Here is a 16473-nt window from a genome sequence, read left to right as displayed (position 1 = left end):
ACTAGAGAGAATACTTTATATACATTTTATTAGTTAATTTTTACATAAACAAAGGAATACAGGGATTATTCTCCCATTTTATAGAGGACAAAACAGACAAAATAATGTGATTAAAGCCAAGTGGTTAGGAAGCAAGCAGGGGCCCAACTTCTCTTCCTAATCAGGACTCCAGAGCTCAAATTTCATTCTATAATTATATTAAACCACACAGATACAGTCACTTTCAAACTTTTACCTTTTTCTTTCCTACCAAGCAGTGTGCCTAGAATAACATGAGAGCTATAGGCATTAGGCAGGTTGTCAAATGGCTCTGAGACTGGTTGGGGATGGTGCCTAGGGAATTGATATGAACCTAGATGAAAATATTGTCCTGAAACAAAGATCCACCCTACAGCAATGGGTAAGTAAAGTTTGAAAAGTAACATTGGAAACTGGTAGCATATTGATGGTTTAAATCATCAATCTTTTAGAAGAGCCCAGAAACTTTCTTTTGCTTGACTATGCTGATCTGTTCTCCACCAAATGATCTGTTCTCTAATGGCTCCATTAACAGAGTGCATGGCTAAGTAAGGGAGGCACCATGAAGCCTGAGCCTTGTGCAAAGGCTGGAGGTAGGGAAGGAGCCTATGCAACCCTGCTCCTCTGCTGCTGCTGGGCCTGCCCTAGAGAAGCATGGCTAGATACTAAGAGGAAAGGATGCATGTGAACAGAGGAGAATAAGGATGATTTGGTATTCCAGACCTTGACAATGGGGCATGCTAACAGCACCATCTGCCCTCAAGATCCCTGGCCTTCCTTCTCAAGTTGTCTTCTTATTCCAACCAGGTGTGAGGCTCCGAAGAGTCTAGTCATTATCGTCGCTGTGATTCTTGCATCAGGCAGCTGACATCAGGCAGACTGTGGAGATGGAGGCCTGGAGTAGGAAGGAGTGGGTTTTGTGCTTCCTCCTGGTTATGTTCCTCACTTGCTGCTTTCTGGTGGACTTTAGGAGAACAGGTAAGCCTGAGACTTCCACCAATACACATGGAGCTCTTCCTGCCACCTTACCTTCCCAATTGTGGTGGACTGTACCACATGAAACTATGAACCATAGCAAACCCTAAACTGTTTCTCAGGTGTTTTCACCATTGCAGTTTAAGAGTAACTGATACACCTGTTTTGTGTGTGCTTCTTTGTATGTATTTTGCTATTGTCACTGAAGATAGGTATCTTACCTGGGGTTTCTGTTGCTGTGAAGAGACATCATGACTATGGTGACTCTTATAAAAGAAAGCATTTAACTGGGGCTGGCTTACAGTTCAGAGGTTCAGTCCATTATCATGATGAAGAGAAGCGTAGTGGCCAACGGAGAGTTTTACATCTGGGTTGGCGGGAAGGAATGAGACAATGGGCCAGGCTTGAGCATCTGAAACTTCTGAAACCTCAAAGCCCCACCCCCAACTACCTTGCTTTCTCTAGCAAAGCCATACCTACCCCAACAAGGCCGTACCTCCCATAATGCCACTCCCTATATCAGTCTATGGGACCATTTTCTTTCAAACCACAGTAAGCTGTAATGTGTACAGAGACAAAGACAAGGGCTGAAATAAATGATAGTGATGTCTAGAAATGTCACATGCTTTCTGTCAGCCTGGTGACACAGTGTGTCAAGCCAGTCTAGTAGGTCACTGAAGTAATTTATGGATTTTGATGCCACCACTTCTACAGGATTCTACACACTGCTTCCTTCATAGGGGCAACTACTGTTCGATATGTAGGAAAGAGCTAAGTGCTGAATGGATTTTCTTAGGTTCCTGCTCCAGGGCTGCCATCCTTGCACCACAGAGGTTGTTTTTCTACATGCTTCTGTCCTACATCCAATCCCTCTGTTGTGTTGTTTAGCCAGGGTCTAGAAAGGGACACCTTTGTTCTTCTGCTCCTGTCTGTCTTCAGTGGGCCCTAAGTATCTGCATCTTTCTCTACATTCCTGCTGCTCCCTATGATGGTAGCCCATCTGTCTCACTCTTCTGAGTTTCAGGTTCCCTAAATTGAGACTCATGTATCCTGATTACAGTGAGGATGGAAAGCCATATTTTAGGAAACTCACAAAGTACAAACTACTATAATTGGTTTACATGCTCTGAATGCAATGTCCATACTTGGTATGGCCTAATTTTATTTATTGTCCAAAGCAAACCTGTAGGAGAGGCACTAAGGTTACCCCTACTATACAGGGGTTGAGAGGGTGGAACTTAGGTTTAGAAACTTGAAACACCTTTTCTAATGCGACAGGGAAAGTGAATGAGCCATGTTCTTAGTCATCACGTTTATTGGCTTCATAACTGCTATTGTGTGATTCTCATCTCCCTTTAAACAAAACCAGAAAATTTTGGAAACAGCTTTTTTTTTATCAATAGTTGTTATTTTATTCCCAATACTGTATAAAATAAGCCCAGCTTAAAGTTAAAGTAAGAAAACTCACAAAGGGCTGAACTGCGGGGACATTATAATTTATTCAGAGACTGGCTACATGGCTTTCTTTGGGAGAATTTCTGTACCTTTTGTATAAATTTGATTCACTCTTCATGATCATGGAGAAGGCCTACCTGGTGGCTCCTGAGCCTCAGGCAGCTGACAGGGTTGGCAATGCTTACCTACTTTTGCTGTGATGAAATTGTCTCAATATCAATCTTATACCAAACCTGGATCAGGCTGTTCCCTAGATTCATTTCTTTCTTTCTTTCTTTCTTTTTTTTTTTTTTTTTTTTATGTTTTGCTTCAGTACCAGTTGCTTGTTTTATTTTGAATTAAATGATACCCTTTTGTGGTTTCATGCCAATGCTATTTTTCTCTGTGTATCTTATTAACCTGTAATTAAAATTAAAATGCTTTCTCATGGGGAGTGGGAGAGGGAAAGGGAGGGGAAGAGGTATGGAGAGGGAAGGGGAGGAGGAGAGGGAGGGAGATAAAGGGGGGAGGGGATGGGGAGGTGAGAGAGACAGAGAGAGTGACAGGGGGGAGAGAGAGAGAGAGAGAGAGAGAGAGAGAGAGAGAGAGAGAGAGAGAGATTCCCCCATGTTTCAAGCTACTGAGAAGTGCTTCCATGCTGTGTTCATTTTACTTTTCCATGTTCTATCTTCCACTTTCCAATACGTGTCTCATCTTTTTCTCTGTTATTTCTCTAATTAATATAGACCCACAGACACATACTCTCACACACTAAGCACTCACATGAATACCATGCATTGAACATGCAATCGTGTGAGTTGAACAAATGTCATTGAGGTGAGATCTTAACCTTAAGGAATTTAAGGAAACCTGGATCATCAAGGTGATACCAAAATTTCAACCTTGTAACAGTCCGCATCTCTCCAAAGAATGTTTCCATGTTGGAAGCCAAGTTTCCAAATACTGAGGGAACTGGTCTCTAAAAATCATCTTCTGTTTGGATCATCTGAGAGGGAATCAAATCCATGACATGGCTTCTTTTTTTTTTTTTAACTTTATTTATTTATTTTTTCATGGCAGCTCTATTTATAATAGCCAGAAGCTAGAAAGAACCCAGATGTCCTTCAGTAGATGAATAGATACAAAAATTGTGGTACATTTACACAATGGAGTACTACTCAGCCACCAGAAGCAATGACTTTACGAAATTCTTTTTTTTTAAACAACTTTTTATTACAAGACAAAGATAAATGTACCGATTTTAAGCATTTTTTGCATAAAATTATACAATACATTTTTGTAAGTACTTTTTTTCAGATTTTAAAATAATTTTTACGTAAAACTATATGAATATAGTTTTTAGTCAGTACTTGATTTTTTTAAAGGTTTGATAGTATGCATTGAAAACTTAATAGTTACAATGAGCATAAAGTACATGTAAAACAAAATGTAACATGGAAATAGTCAAAGTTTTCTTATTGTGTAAACATTTTTTGTTTTGTTTTGTTTTGTTTTTTCTTGGACTTAATACAGTCTGAGTTGTTTCTGGGGCAGTGCGAGCCTCTGGGGTTAGCATCCCACTATCAGTGACTGCATATTATGTCTGTTCTTTTGTGACTGGGTTATCTCACTCAGAATGATATTCTCTAGATGCAGCCATTTTCTTAAGAATTTGGTCAAGTCATTGTTTCTGGTGGCTGAGTAGTATTTCATTGTGTAAATGTACCACAATTTTTGTATCCATTAATCTTCTGAAGGACATCTGGGTTTTTTCCAGCTTCTGGCTATTATAAATAGAGCTGCTATGAACATTGTGGTGCATAACTCTTTGTTGTGTACTAAGGTGTCTCTGGGGTATATGCCCAGAAGTGGAATAGCTAGCTGGGTCTTCAGGTAGTACTATGTCCAATTTTCTGAGGTATCGCCAGACTGATTTCCAGAGTGGTTGTATTAGTTTGCAACCCCACCAACAGTGGAGAAGTGTTCCTCTTTCTCCGCAACCTTGCCAGCATCTGTTGTCATCTGAGTTTTGGATCTTGGCCAGTCTGACTGGTGTGAAGTGGAATCTCAGGGTTGTTTTGATTTGCATTTCCCTGATGGCTAAAGATGTCGAGCACTTTCTCAGATATTTCTCAGCCATTCGATATTCCTCAACTGAGAACGTTTTGTTTAGCTCTGTACCCCATTTTTTAATAGGGTTATTTGATTCTCTGGTGTCTAGCTTTTAGAGTTCTTTGTATACTTTAGATATTAGGCCTCTATCTGATGTGGAGTTGGTAAAGATCTTTTACTATTCTGTTGGCTACCGTTTTGTTTTCTTGACAATGTCCTTCGCCTTACAGAAACTTTGCAATCTCATTAAGTCCCATTTGTTAATCTTTGACCTTAGAGCTTGGTGGTGTTTTGTTCAGAAAATTTTCTCCTGTGCCTATATGTTCTAAAGTTTTCCCTACTTTCTCATCTAATAGTTTCAGTGTATCTGGTTTAATGTGGAGATCTTTGATCCACTTACACTTGAGCTTTGTACAAGGAGATAAGAAAGGGTCTATTTTCATTCTTTTGCATGCTGAGTGCCAGTTGGACCAGCACCATTTGTTTAATAGGCTGTCCTTTTTCCATTGAATGTTTACTGCTCCTTTGTCAAAAATCAGGTGACCATATACATGAGGGCTCATTTCTGGATCTTCTATTCTATTCCATTGATCCACATGCCTATTTCTGTACCAGTACCATGCCGTTTTCAGCACAATTGCCTTGTAATATAGCTTGAGGTCAGGGATAGTGATTCCCGCAGATGTTTTCTTGTTGTTGAGGATGGATTTCACTATTCTAGGTCTTTTGTTGTTCCATATGAAACTGCACATTGCTCTTTCCAATTCCATGAAGAACTCTGTTGGAATTTTGATGGGGATTGCGATGAATCTGTAGATTGCTTTTGGTAGGATAGCCATTTTTAAAATGTTGATCTTTCCAATCCATGAGCATGGGAGATCTTTCCATTTTCTGAGATCCTCCTCAATTTCCTACTTTAGAGGATTGAAGTTCTTGTTGTACAGGTCCTTCACTTGCTTAGTTAGAGTCACACCAAGGTATTTCATAGTTTTTCTGACTATTGTGAAGGGTACCTTTTCCCTAATTTCTTTCTCCACATGTTTGTCCTTTGAGTATAGGAAGGCTACTGATTTGTTTGAGTTAATTTTGTATCCAGCCACTTTGCTGAACTTGTTTATCAGCTGTAGGAGTTCTCTGGTGGAATTTTTGGGGTCACTTAAGTACACTATCATGTCATATGCAAAGAGTGATGTTTTTACTTCTTCCTTTCCGATTTGTATGCCCTTGATCTCCTTTTGCTGTCTAATTGCTCCAGCCAGGACTTCCAGTACTATGTTGAATAGGTAGGGGGAGAGTGGGCAGCCTAGTCGAGTCCCTGATTTTAGTGGGATTGCTTCAAGTTTCCCACCATTAAGTTTGATGTTGGCTGTTGGTTTGCTGTATATTGCTTTTATTATGTTTAAGTATGGACCTTGGATTCCTGTTCTTTCCAGGACTTTTAACATGAAGCGGTGTTGAATTTTGTCAAATGCTTTCTCAGTATCTAGTGAGATGACCATGTGATTTTGTTCTTTGAATTTGTTTATATGGTGGATTACATTGAAGGATTTCCTTATATTAAACCATCCCTGCATCCCAGGGATGAAGCCTACTTGGTCATGATGAATGATCGTTTTGATGTGTTCTTAGATTCGGTTTGCAAGGATTTTGTTGAGTATTTTTGCATCAATGTTCATAGGTGAGATTGGTCTGAAGTTCTCTTTCCTTGTAGGGTCTTTGTGTGGTTTAGGTACGAGGGCTATTGTAGCCTCACAAAATGAGTTAGGTAGTATTCCATCTGATTCTATCTTTTGGAATAGTTTGGAGAGTATTGGTGTTATATCCTCAATAAATGTCTGATAGAATTCTGCACTGAACCTGTCTGGACCTGGGTTTTTTTTGGTTGGGAGTCTTTTGATGACTTCTTCTATTTCTTTAGGTGTTATAGGGTTATTTAGATGGTTTACTTGGTCTTGGTTTAACTTTGGAATCTTGTATCTGTCTAGGAATTCGTCCATTTCCTCCAGATTTTCCAATTTTGTGGAGTATAAGTTTTTGTAGTAGGACCTGATGATTTCTTGAATTTCCTCAGTTTCAGTTGTTATGTCTCCACTTTCCTTTCTGATTCTGTTAATTTGTATACTCTCTCTTTGCCCTCTAGTTAGTCTGGCTAGGGGTTTATCAATCTTGTTGATTTTTCTCAAAGAACCAACTCTTGGTTTTGTTGATTTTTTCAATGGTTCTTTTTGTTTCTATTTGGTCTATTTCTGCCCTAATTTTGATTATTTTTTGCCGTCTACTCTTCTTGGGTATATCTGCTTCCTTTTGTTCTAGGGCTTTTAGCTGTGCTGTCAGGTTGCTGATGTAAGCTCTCTCCAGTTTCTTTTTGGAAGCACTTAGGGCTATAAGTTTTTCTCTCAGTACTGCTTTCATTGCATCCCATAGGTTTGGGTATGTTGTGTTTTCGTTTTCGTTGAATTCTAGAAAGTCCTTAATTTCTTTCTTTATTTCTTCTTTGACCCTGCTATCGTTTAACAGAGCTTTGTTTAGTTTCCATGTGTACGTAGGCTTTCTTTTGTCTTTGTTGTTGTTAAAGACCAGCCGTAGACCATGGTGATCTGAGAGGGTGCATGGGACTATTTCAATCTTCTTATATCGATTGAGGCTTGTTCTGTGTCCAATTATGTGGTCAATTTTCGAGAAGGTGCCATGGGGTGCTGAGAAGAAGGTGTATTCTTTTACTTTAGGATGATATGTTCTGTATATATCTATTAATTCTAGTTGGTTCAAAGTCTCTGCTAGTTTTGCAGTGTCCTTGTTCAGTTTCTGTTTTCATGATCTGTCCATTGGTGAGAGTGGGGTATTAAAGTCTCCCACTATTATTGTGTGGGGTGAAATGTATTTTTTGAGCTTTAGTAGGGTTTCTTTTATGAATGTGGGTGCTTTTTTATTTGGAACATATATGTTAAGGATTGAGAGTTCCTTCTGACAGATTTCTCCAGTAATGAGTAAAAAGTGTCCTTCCTTATCTTTTTTGATAACTTTTGGTTGGAAATTTCCTTTATTCGATATTAGAATAGGCACTCCAGCTTGCTTCTTGGGGCTGTTTACTTGGAAGTTTTTTTCCCACTCTTTTACTCTGAGATAGTGTCTGTCTTTGTCTCTGAGATGAGTTTCCTGTATGCAGCAAAAGGCTGGATTTTGTTTATGTATCCAGTCTGATAGCCTATGTCTCTTTATTGGGGAGTTGAGTCCATTTATGTTAATAGATATCAAGGAATAGTTGTTTCTGGTTCCTGCCATTATTGCTTTTTTGGGTTGAGTTGTGTCTGTGTCTTTTTCTTCTTTTAACTTTCTTGTTTAGGAGTTTTCTTGTTTTTACTAGGCTTTATTTTCCCTCATTGTATTGGGTTTTCCACGTATAATTCGTTGTAGTACTGGGTTTGTGGTGAGATTGTGTAAATTTTGATTTGTCTTGAAATATCTTCATCTCTTCATCTATGGTGATTGATAGTTTTGCTGGGTATAGCAGCTTGGTCTGGCACTTGTGCTCTCTTAGGGTGTGCATGATGTCTGTCCAGGCTCTTCTAGCTTTCATAGTCTCTGTTGAGAAATCGGGTGTGATTCTGATTGGACTGCCTTTATATGTTACCTGCCCTTTTTCCTTTACTGCTTTTAGTATTCTTTCTTTGCTTTGGGCAATTGCTGTTTTTACTATTATGTGTCGGGCGGTATTTCTTTTCTGGTCCAACCTATTTGGAGTTCTGAAGGCTTCTTTTATGCTCGTGGTCATCTCATTCTTGAGGGTAGGGAAGTTTTCTTCTACGATTTTGTTGAAGATATTTACTGTGCCTTTTAGTTGATACTCTTCTCCCTCTTCTATTCCTATTATCCTTAGGTTCGGTTTTCTCATTGTGTCCTGGATTTTCTGGGCATTTTGGGTTAGGAGCTTTTTGTTTTTTGCATCTTCTCTGGCTGTTTTGTCTATGTTTACAATGTTGTCTTCTGCCCCCAAGATTCTCTCTTCCATCTCTTGTAATCTATTGGGAATGCTTGCTTCTGTGACTCCTGATTTCTTTTTTAGGTGTTCTACCTCTAGGGTTATCTCTCTTTATGTTTTCTTTATTGTGTCAATTTCTGTTTTAAATTCCATCTTCCATTCCTTCATCTCTTTGGATCTGTTTTCCTCTAGTTCTTTGAGTTCTTTGAGTGTTTTTCTTGTTTCCTCTTTAAAAGCTTCTGAATCCTTTTGCTTTTCCTCCCTTTCTTGTTTAAGTATCTCTATCAGCATCTTGAGGTATGATTTCAGGTCTGCGTCTTCTTTTTTTGGAGTCTTTGGCCTTCTAATGTTTGCTGTTATGGGAGAGCTGGGTTCTGGTGTTGCCAGGTTGTCTTGGTTTCCTTGGGATATACTCTTTCGCTTTCCTCTTGCCATTTTGTTGTCAGTGATATGTTCTCGCCTTTTCCTTGTATCTGGTCTGTGTCCCTGGATCTCCACTGGTCCAGGTGGCAGATGGGCGAGCCCTGTTCTATGCCTCAGAGTAGCTGTGTGGGAACAGAAGTTCCAAAGTTCTGTTCCTGGTCCCTGGATCAGGCTGGTCGGAGGGTGGGCTTTGCATGCGCACTCCACAGAGATCTTTCTGCTCCCTGGCTGCCTAGATCTCCTACTCACCAGTTTTTGAACCTTTATGGGCTGGCGGTCTTCGTGGCAGATGGGCCGGGCTCTTTTCTTTACTCTGAAGTCGCCTGCGGGTGGAAACAGAAGTTCCAAAGTTCTGTTCCTGGTACCTGGATCACGCAGGTCGGAGGTTGCGCTTTGCATGCGCACTCCGCAGAGATCTCTCTGCTCCCTGGCTGTCTAGATCTCCTACTCACCAGTTTTTCAACCTTTAGGGGCTTGCGGTTCCTTTAACTTTATTTTTAAAAACAAAGATAAAAAAATCGAGATACCAGAGAATCAAACAACCCTATTAAAAAATGGGGTACAGACTTAAACAAAAATTTCTCAATTGAGGAATATCGGAATGGCTGAAATACATCTAAGGAAGTGCTCAACATCCTTAGCCATCAGGGAAATGCAAATCAAAACAACCCTGAGGTTCCACCTCACACCAGTCAGATTGGCCAAGATCTAAAACTCAGATGACAATAGATGCTGGCGAGGATGTGGAGCAAAAGGAACATTTCTCCACTGCTGGTGGGGTTGTAAACTGATACAACCACTCTGGAAATCAGTCTGGCGGTTCCTCAGAAAAATGGACATAGTACTACCTGAAGACCCAGTTATTCCACTTCTGGGCATTTACCCCAGAGATGCTCCAACATACAACAAAGATACATGCACCACAATTTTCATTGCAGCTCTATTTATAAAGAACCCAGATGTCCTTCAGTAGATGAATGGATACAAAAATTGTGGTACATTTACACAATGGAGTACTACTCAGCTAATGAAATTCTCAAGAATATAGATGCATCTAGAGAATATCATCCTGAGTGAGATAACCCAGTCACAAAAGAACAGACATAATATGCAGTCACTGATAATGGGATACTAACCCCAGAAATCTCTGAACACCCCAGAAACAACCCACAGACTGTGTGAAGATCAAGAAAAAAAGAAAAAAAAGAATATATTTTAATTAAAATAGAACTGTATCACATCCCCCTTTCCTTCCTACAGCCCCTCCCAGTTTCTCTCCTATCTCCTCAAATTAATAACCTCTTTTCTTATATTATTGTTACATATATACATATGTGTATGTATATGTACCCACAAATACTTAATTACAACCTAGGTTCATTTCAAACTCTTTTTAGTGATGTTTTTCAAAATATCACTGAGTTCTATGCCACCCCTCTACCAGCCCCACTGGGACACTTTAGATTAATACTCCAGGAACCCTGAGTCCTGAAGCAAATCTTATCCCTTTCTTTCTTCCCCAGATCTGTGAATCTTTATGATTTTTAAGAACCCCCAATCAGTGGTGAAAATTTAGGATAAAGGCCTCTACATGCCTGAAGATCTCAGTGCAAGAGAAAATAATTATTTATCAAGTCACTCTGTTCCCCAAACACCTCTTGAAGTCTTGTTTCTACAAACTTCCATAATTAGCTTTTCAAGGAAATCAGTCATCTTGAAATGAAAAAGTAATGAGTTTTTGACGGGTTATAAATAGTCACTGAATGGCTGCCCCAGACTATCAATGCTTATGTGCCCACTGGTAGAGGGCAGGAAGGATTAATTGGGAGCAGAGATAAACAACCCCACGAAAAGGATTTTGCCTAGAAGAGACTTGTATATGCCTGAGGGTGCTATAGGAACCTGGGTGGGGTTCTACTTGGTTTTTCCAGTCAAGGTTAGCATGGGATGTGGGGTGTCTAGTGAATGCTCATCAGTTCCTAAGTGTGCTCTCCAACCCATAATAGTTCTTCAAGGGGAATCTTAGTGGGTACATGGTAACTATGGTAACCAGAAGTTGAGGTTAGCCTTACTTCTTTTTAGAGACTTTGTATGGTTGTTAAAGTCTTTCAGGTTTCTAATTAATTGTGTTTTCACAGCAGGAGAATTTATCTTTTTCCCATTTAATGTTTTTATTTTTTCACATTAATGTCAGCACACTGATAAGAAGAAACCAACATGAGTGGAGCCATTGTCACCTCAGCACAAATAAGGCAGTTGTCCCAATCTACCTGGTAGCTGGAGTCCTCACCACAGAGAATTCTTGTTTTACTTCAGAAAACCTAATAGCTGGGTGTGGTGGTACATGCCTTAATTAATCCCAGCACTTGGGAGTCAGAGGCAGGTGGATCTCTGAGTTAGAGGCCAGCCTATATTACGGAGTGAGTTCAAGGACAACCAGGGCCAGACAGAGAAACTGTCATCAAAAACCAACCCCACCCCCAAAACAAACAAATGAACAAACAAAATATAAATTTCTCCTAATGAGGGAAGAATGTTTTTTGCTTTCTTCTATATTTCTCTGAATTGTACAGTAACAATCTCCTCAACAATATAATTTTTATCTTTAAAGGAAAAAAAAATAAGGAAGTACGGATTTCATTAAAACCTGACCTTTGACCTCTTTGTGGCATATCAAAATAGGATGAGATAGAGAAAATCAGGCCAGAGTGCAGCCTCTGTGGTGTGGCTTTCGTCCTGGCTGCGCTGGCTGGTGTTCTCAGTGCACAGTATTTCTACTTTAACAAACTGACTAATACTCTGTGGTTACTCAGTCTCCAGGATTTGGCAGACAGCCTCTCAGATATGTCGTGAAGCTGTTACTTCAAGGAAGCTTATTGACAGAGTTTGTTGTAATGACAAAACCTGCAATTTCAAGTGAAAATTACAACCCGAAAACTCTTATCTGTCACTGAGCCTAGACAGACTCCAGACAGGAACACTTTCCTGAGATTAATGGAAGTATTTACAAGTGGGATTTTTTTTCCCTTCTAAAAGAATTTTCTTTATCTTTCAATAATTGAACTTAATTCCTATATTAAATACTAGATGTTTCAAGTTAGTGTCTATTAATCACATAAAAAAGTTTAATTGTTTTCTTAGTGTTTTTACTGCTGTGAACAGACACCATGACCAATGGAACTCTTATAAGGACAGCATTTAATTGGGGCTGGCTTACAGGTTCAGAGGATCAGTCCAGTATCATCAAGGCATGGTCATGGAAGTATCCAGGCAGGCATGATTCAGGGAGAGCTGAAAGTTTTACATCTTGTTCCAAAGGCAAACAGAAGACTGGCTTCCAGGGAACTAGGATGACGGTCTTAAAGCTCACACCCACAGTGACACACCTACTCCAACAAAGTCACACCACCTAATATTGCTACTCCCTGGACCAATACAAACTATCTCAATTGTATTTCCCATTCATGCCTCTATCAGTCTACTCACACCCATCGTTCTAATTAAGCCTTCTTATATTATTGCCCCTTTTTTTCTTCCCTTTCTAGTTTCCCCCTTTTAAATTTCACAGCCAACCCCCACCCCCATCTCACCATCTCAACTTCTACACAGGAGGAAATCGTGAGGTTGTTTATCTTTCTGGAACTGTTTTATTTCACTTAACACGATGTCCCCAGTTCCAGCCATTTTACTGCAAAGGAAAAAAATAATAATTTTATTTTTGTTTATAGATGAGTAAAACTAACCTTCCTCTTTTTCTGTCAGTCTATTTTCTCTCTCTCTCTCTCTCTCTCTCTCTCTCTCTCTCTCTCTCTCTCTCTCTCTCTCTCTCACACACACACACACACACACACACACACAGAGCACATTGTCTTTAACCATTTATCTACCATTTATCTATTGATGAGAACCTGGTCTGAATCCGTAACTAGCATAAGTAGGCTTGTATGCAGTGAATGTGGAAATGGAGGTCTCTATATTTAGCTGACTTTGATTATTTGGGTAGGTACTGGAAGGGGTATCTGTGACTGGGTCATACAGAAGCTCTAAAACAAATGTGACAGTCTTTGTTATTGTGTGGTAGGCTGTTGCTAGCATAGGGAGGACCTACAGAACTGAATAAATATTTTCTGAATGATTACTAACAGGAAGGCACAAAAATCTTTCTGTGAATAGAGTATTTGTCTGACTTGTGAGATGAATCAGTGGACCACAGTGTAACAACGAGCAGAACGTCCATTCTATGCAAGTGAACAGTTTTAGATGCCATGCTAATATTTAAGAACCCACTACAGTTAGATAGAATACCAAAGATCTATACTGCACTGGAGAAGTCATTAATACCCACCCTTTCCAAACTGTATCTGAGGAAGGGTTTTCCTCATGAACTCCACACAAATGAGCATGAGGACCACAGTGGCAGTGCAGAAGCACACACAAGAAACTGGCTGTCTTCTGTTGAACCCAGCATTTCAGAACTTTGCCAAAAGCATAAAGTAATATTACTCTTCTCACTTAGGTGTCTTGCAATGGGAAGCACATGAGTATTTTCAGAATATGTTACATTAATGGGTAACAGTGCTTTCCATTGTTGGTTTAGATTAATTAGATTAATAACTTTAATTTTTAGTTTTAATTTCTGATATGGATAAAATCAATCAATCAATATGTAACATGTGATATACATATGATATATATAATACACAATATATTGTACATATACAATATATATTTTATTTCTGATATGTGTAAATATCAATGAATATGCATATACAGTATTATATATACAACTTATATATATGATATACACCATTGTGTACATGTATATATAATATATTATATATCATTAATACATATACATTGTCAAAAACACTGTAAGAACTTCACTGATTTTTAATAGTGTAAAGAAATTCTAAGGCCAAAATTTTGTGAACCATTGGTTAAAAAGATTAAACCATCTCTGAGTGGGTCTGTTAAGCAATACTGTAGTAAGTATTGTGAGTAAGTAAGTAAGCTTGTCTCCTCTTGGGGAGGCAAGCTATTATCCTTGCTATATTTTCAAAAAATTGGTAGATTTTTAATGATTTTATTTTTAAATTATTGTTGTTATTTTGGCATTTTGAGTCAGAGTCTATGTAGTCCTGGCTGTCCTGGATTTCACTCTGCAGCCCAGGCTGGCCCCAGATTCACAGAGATCTGCCTGCCTCTGCCTCCCAAGTGCTGGGATCACCATGCCTGTTAATGCTTTTCCTTATATTAACTATTATGGTTGGGTATTAGTTATCCACTGAATAAGTTGTGTATTTCTAAAATTGGGTCTTCTTGAACTACAAGTAACTTAGACCCAATTGTTTGAGAAACATGTTAGGATAGGTTGTCTAAAGGACTAGAAACTCAGAATGCTAAGCCAACAGGATTGTTTCAGTCCACGTGAGGCGCTTGAGGAGATTCCTATATCTTGAAGCAAGAGAGGACAAATTAAAAAAATAAATAAAGAAAACCAAAACTTAATACATCTATTCATATTGAGCCTGTATCCTCTTAGATCTTTGGGGAAACTGGGCCAGGAATTTAATCTCAGCTAGGCACTTACTGTTTGTTTGATTGTAGGAAAGCCAATTATTCTCTCCAACTCTCATTCTCTGAAACTGTAGCATTTACCTCTCAAACCTAGAGTCAGGATTAAGGAGTAAATGGGTACAATGCCTGCTTCAGAATGGCAGTGGCCATTAATAAAATTGTCAATACTGCATATGCACAGTCTTACCTTTATATTAGCTTCATACTGCTGCTGGAACATGGAACGACAAAGTGGGTAGCCCCAGAACATCAGAATTCTCCCTTCTTTCCTTCCATCCTTCCTTCCTTCCTTCTCCCTCCCATCTTCTCTCCGTCCCTCTTATTTTTACAGTGTTGGGGTGCCTGGGATGTGTGTACTGTTAACATCAGTGTGTTGTTAAGACTGTGGCTTCACAGAGGATTCTATATCTTGCCTCTTCCTTCACACTTCACACTTGTGCTCACTGCTGGCCTTCCTTGGCTTGTGCCACATCTTCTAATCACTGCTTCGCCATTGCACTGACTTCTCTGCTGGTCAATCTAGCTTTCTTCCCCAATCCCTCTTCTCTCTCTTGTCTCCCTTCTCCTAATGAAAACACTATAATTATATTTCCAGCCATGTGGATACTTCAGAACAGCCTGGTTATCTCAGTATTCTTGATTTTCTCACATCTGCAAAGTCTTTGTACATCCTCTGGTTCCAGGGAATATGGTATGGATGTCCTTGGGAGGGTTATTAATTGTACTCTCATTTAATCTTTCCATTAAAAGAGAACAAAGAAGTTAGCAGGGTTGACCAATTGTGGGAAATACAGGCTCTCCCCTCTACTCCCACCAGCTCATGGTTTGGAACTGTTCTGACCTAGACAGGATCTTTTCTTCCAACTTCCTGTGGAATTTTCACAAATTTACTACTGTACACAAGTACAGTGTTCTCTGCTGGCCTCATGCTCTACACAATTCATAAATTACATAGTAGGGCTTCTTGGTCTCCTAGTGACCAGAAATTGAAAATAATGGTTCTATTTCTACAGTTTATGAAGTTATCAAAAACCTTAAAAGCTAGACTAGATATTAATCATGTTTTAGTTCACAAACAGTTTATAATATATGACCAAATGGTCCAAGGCTAACCTCTCTGTTGTACTCCCATAACTACATATAATGGCTCTAGATGAGTCAGCATTTGATATTCTACACTCCCAAGAGTTCCTTTGCCCCAAGGTCCTCCTTCTTGTCATGATGGCCTAGTCAATTCCATCATACTAACTCTCAAGGTCACTCTCAGTCTGGGTATGAAACATGATTCCAAAAGGACAGTGATTTTAGAGACTCTGCTGAGTTTTCACAGGATGAACCATAAATGGCTCTTGGAAGAGAAAAGTCAAAAAGTTTTATATGTATAATGAAATGTTGCCAGGATTCAAGACTAACGAATAAGAATAAACAAAATCCTTGTATTAGGCAGGTTGTCTAGTGGAATGTAAACAATAGAATGTTTATATATATACACTGTGGTGGTTTGAATATGCTTGGCCTAGGGAGTAACAATATTTGGAGGTGTTTCCTTATTGGAATTGTAAATTGTCCTGAAGCTGTTTGTATTTTAATATTAATTCCACTTCCCCAAGAAGGGCTGTCTAGTTCCCTACTCTTGAGGTGATTTCATCTGAACCCTCCCATTTTAATTAGTAAAAGAAAGGAAAGCCAGTGACTGGGTGGGGCAAAGGAGGTGGAGAGAGGAGAGGTTGGAGAGGTCAGAGGATGAGGGTGGAGGTTGTCAAAACATGAAGGTTCACAAAGACCAACTAGACCCAGGTGATATTGATCGGTGTTAAATAGCTATGAACATTAAGGATTTTATAGGTCTAATATCTCATATAGAGGGGCAGTTTGTAAAACATTCTCAGTTGAGGAATATCGAATGGCTGAGAAATATCTGAGGAAGTGCTTAGACATCCTTAGCCATCAGGGAA

General features: G+C 39.2%; 1 long non-coding RNA gene across 1 annotated transcript in view; it reads left to right on the top strand.

Moving 5' to 3' along the window:
• Window positions 1–868: 868 nt before the first annotated feature.
• LOC308437782 overlaps window positions 869–16473 on the top strand; it is a 79145-nt gene continuing 63540 nt past the window's right edge. Inside the window, exon 1 of the long non-coding RNA XR_013975568.1 lies at window positions 869–996. This is a non-coding gene — a long non-coding RNA (uncharacterized lncRNA). The remainder of the gene's footprint in view (window positions 997–16473) is intronic.

This window comes from Micromys minutus (genome assembly GCF_963924665.1).
Source record: "Micromys minutus genome assembly, chromosome: 27".
Lineage (NCBI taxonomy): Eukaryota > Metazoa > Chordata > Mammalia > Rodentia > Muridae > Micromys > Micromys minutus.
The sequence above is the reverse complement of the archived record's forward strand: the minus strand, read 5'-3'. Positions and strand labels throughout refer to the sequence as shown.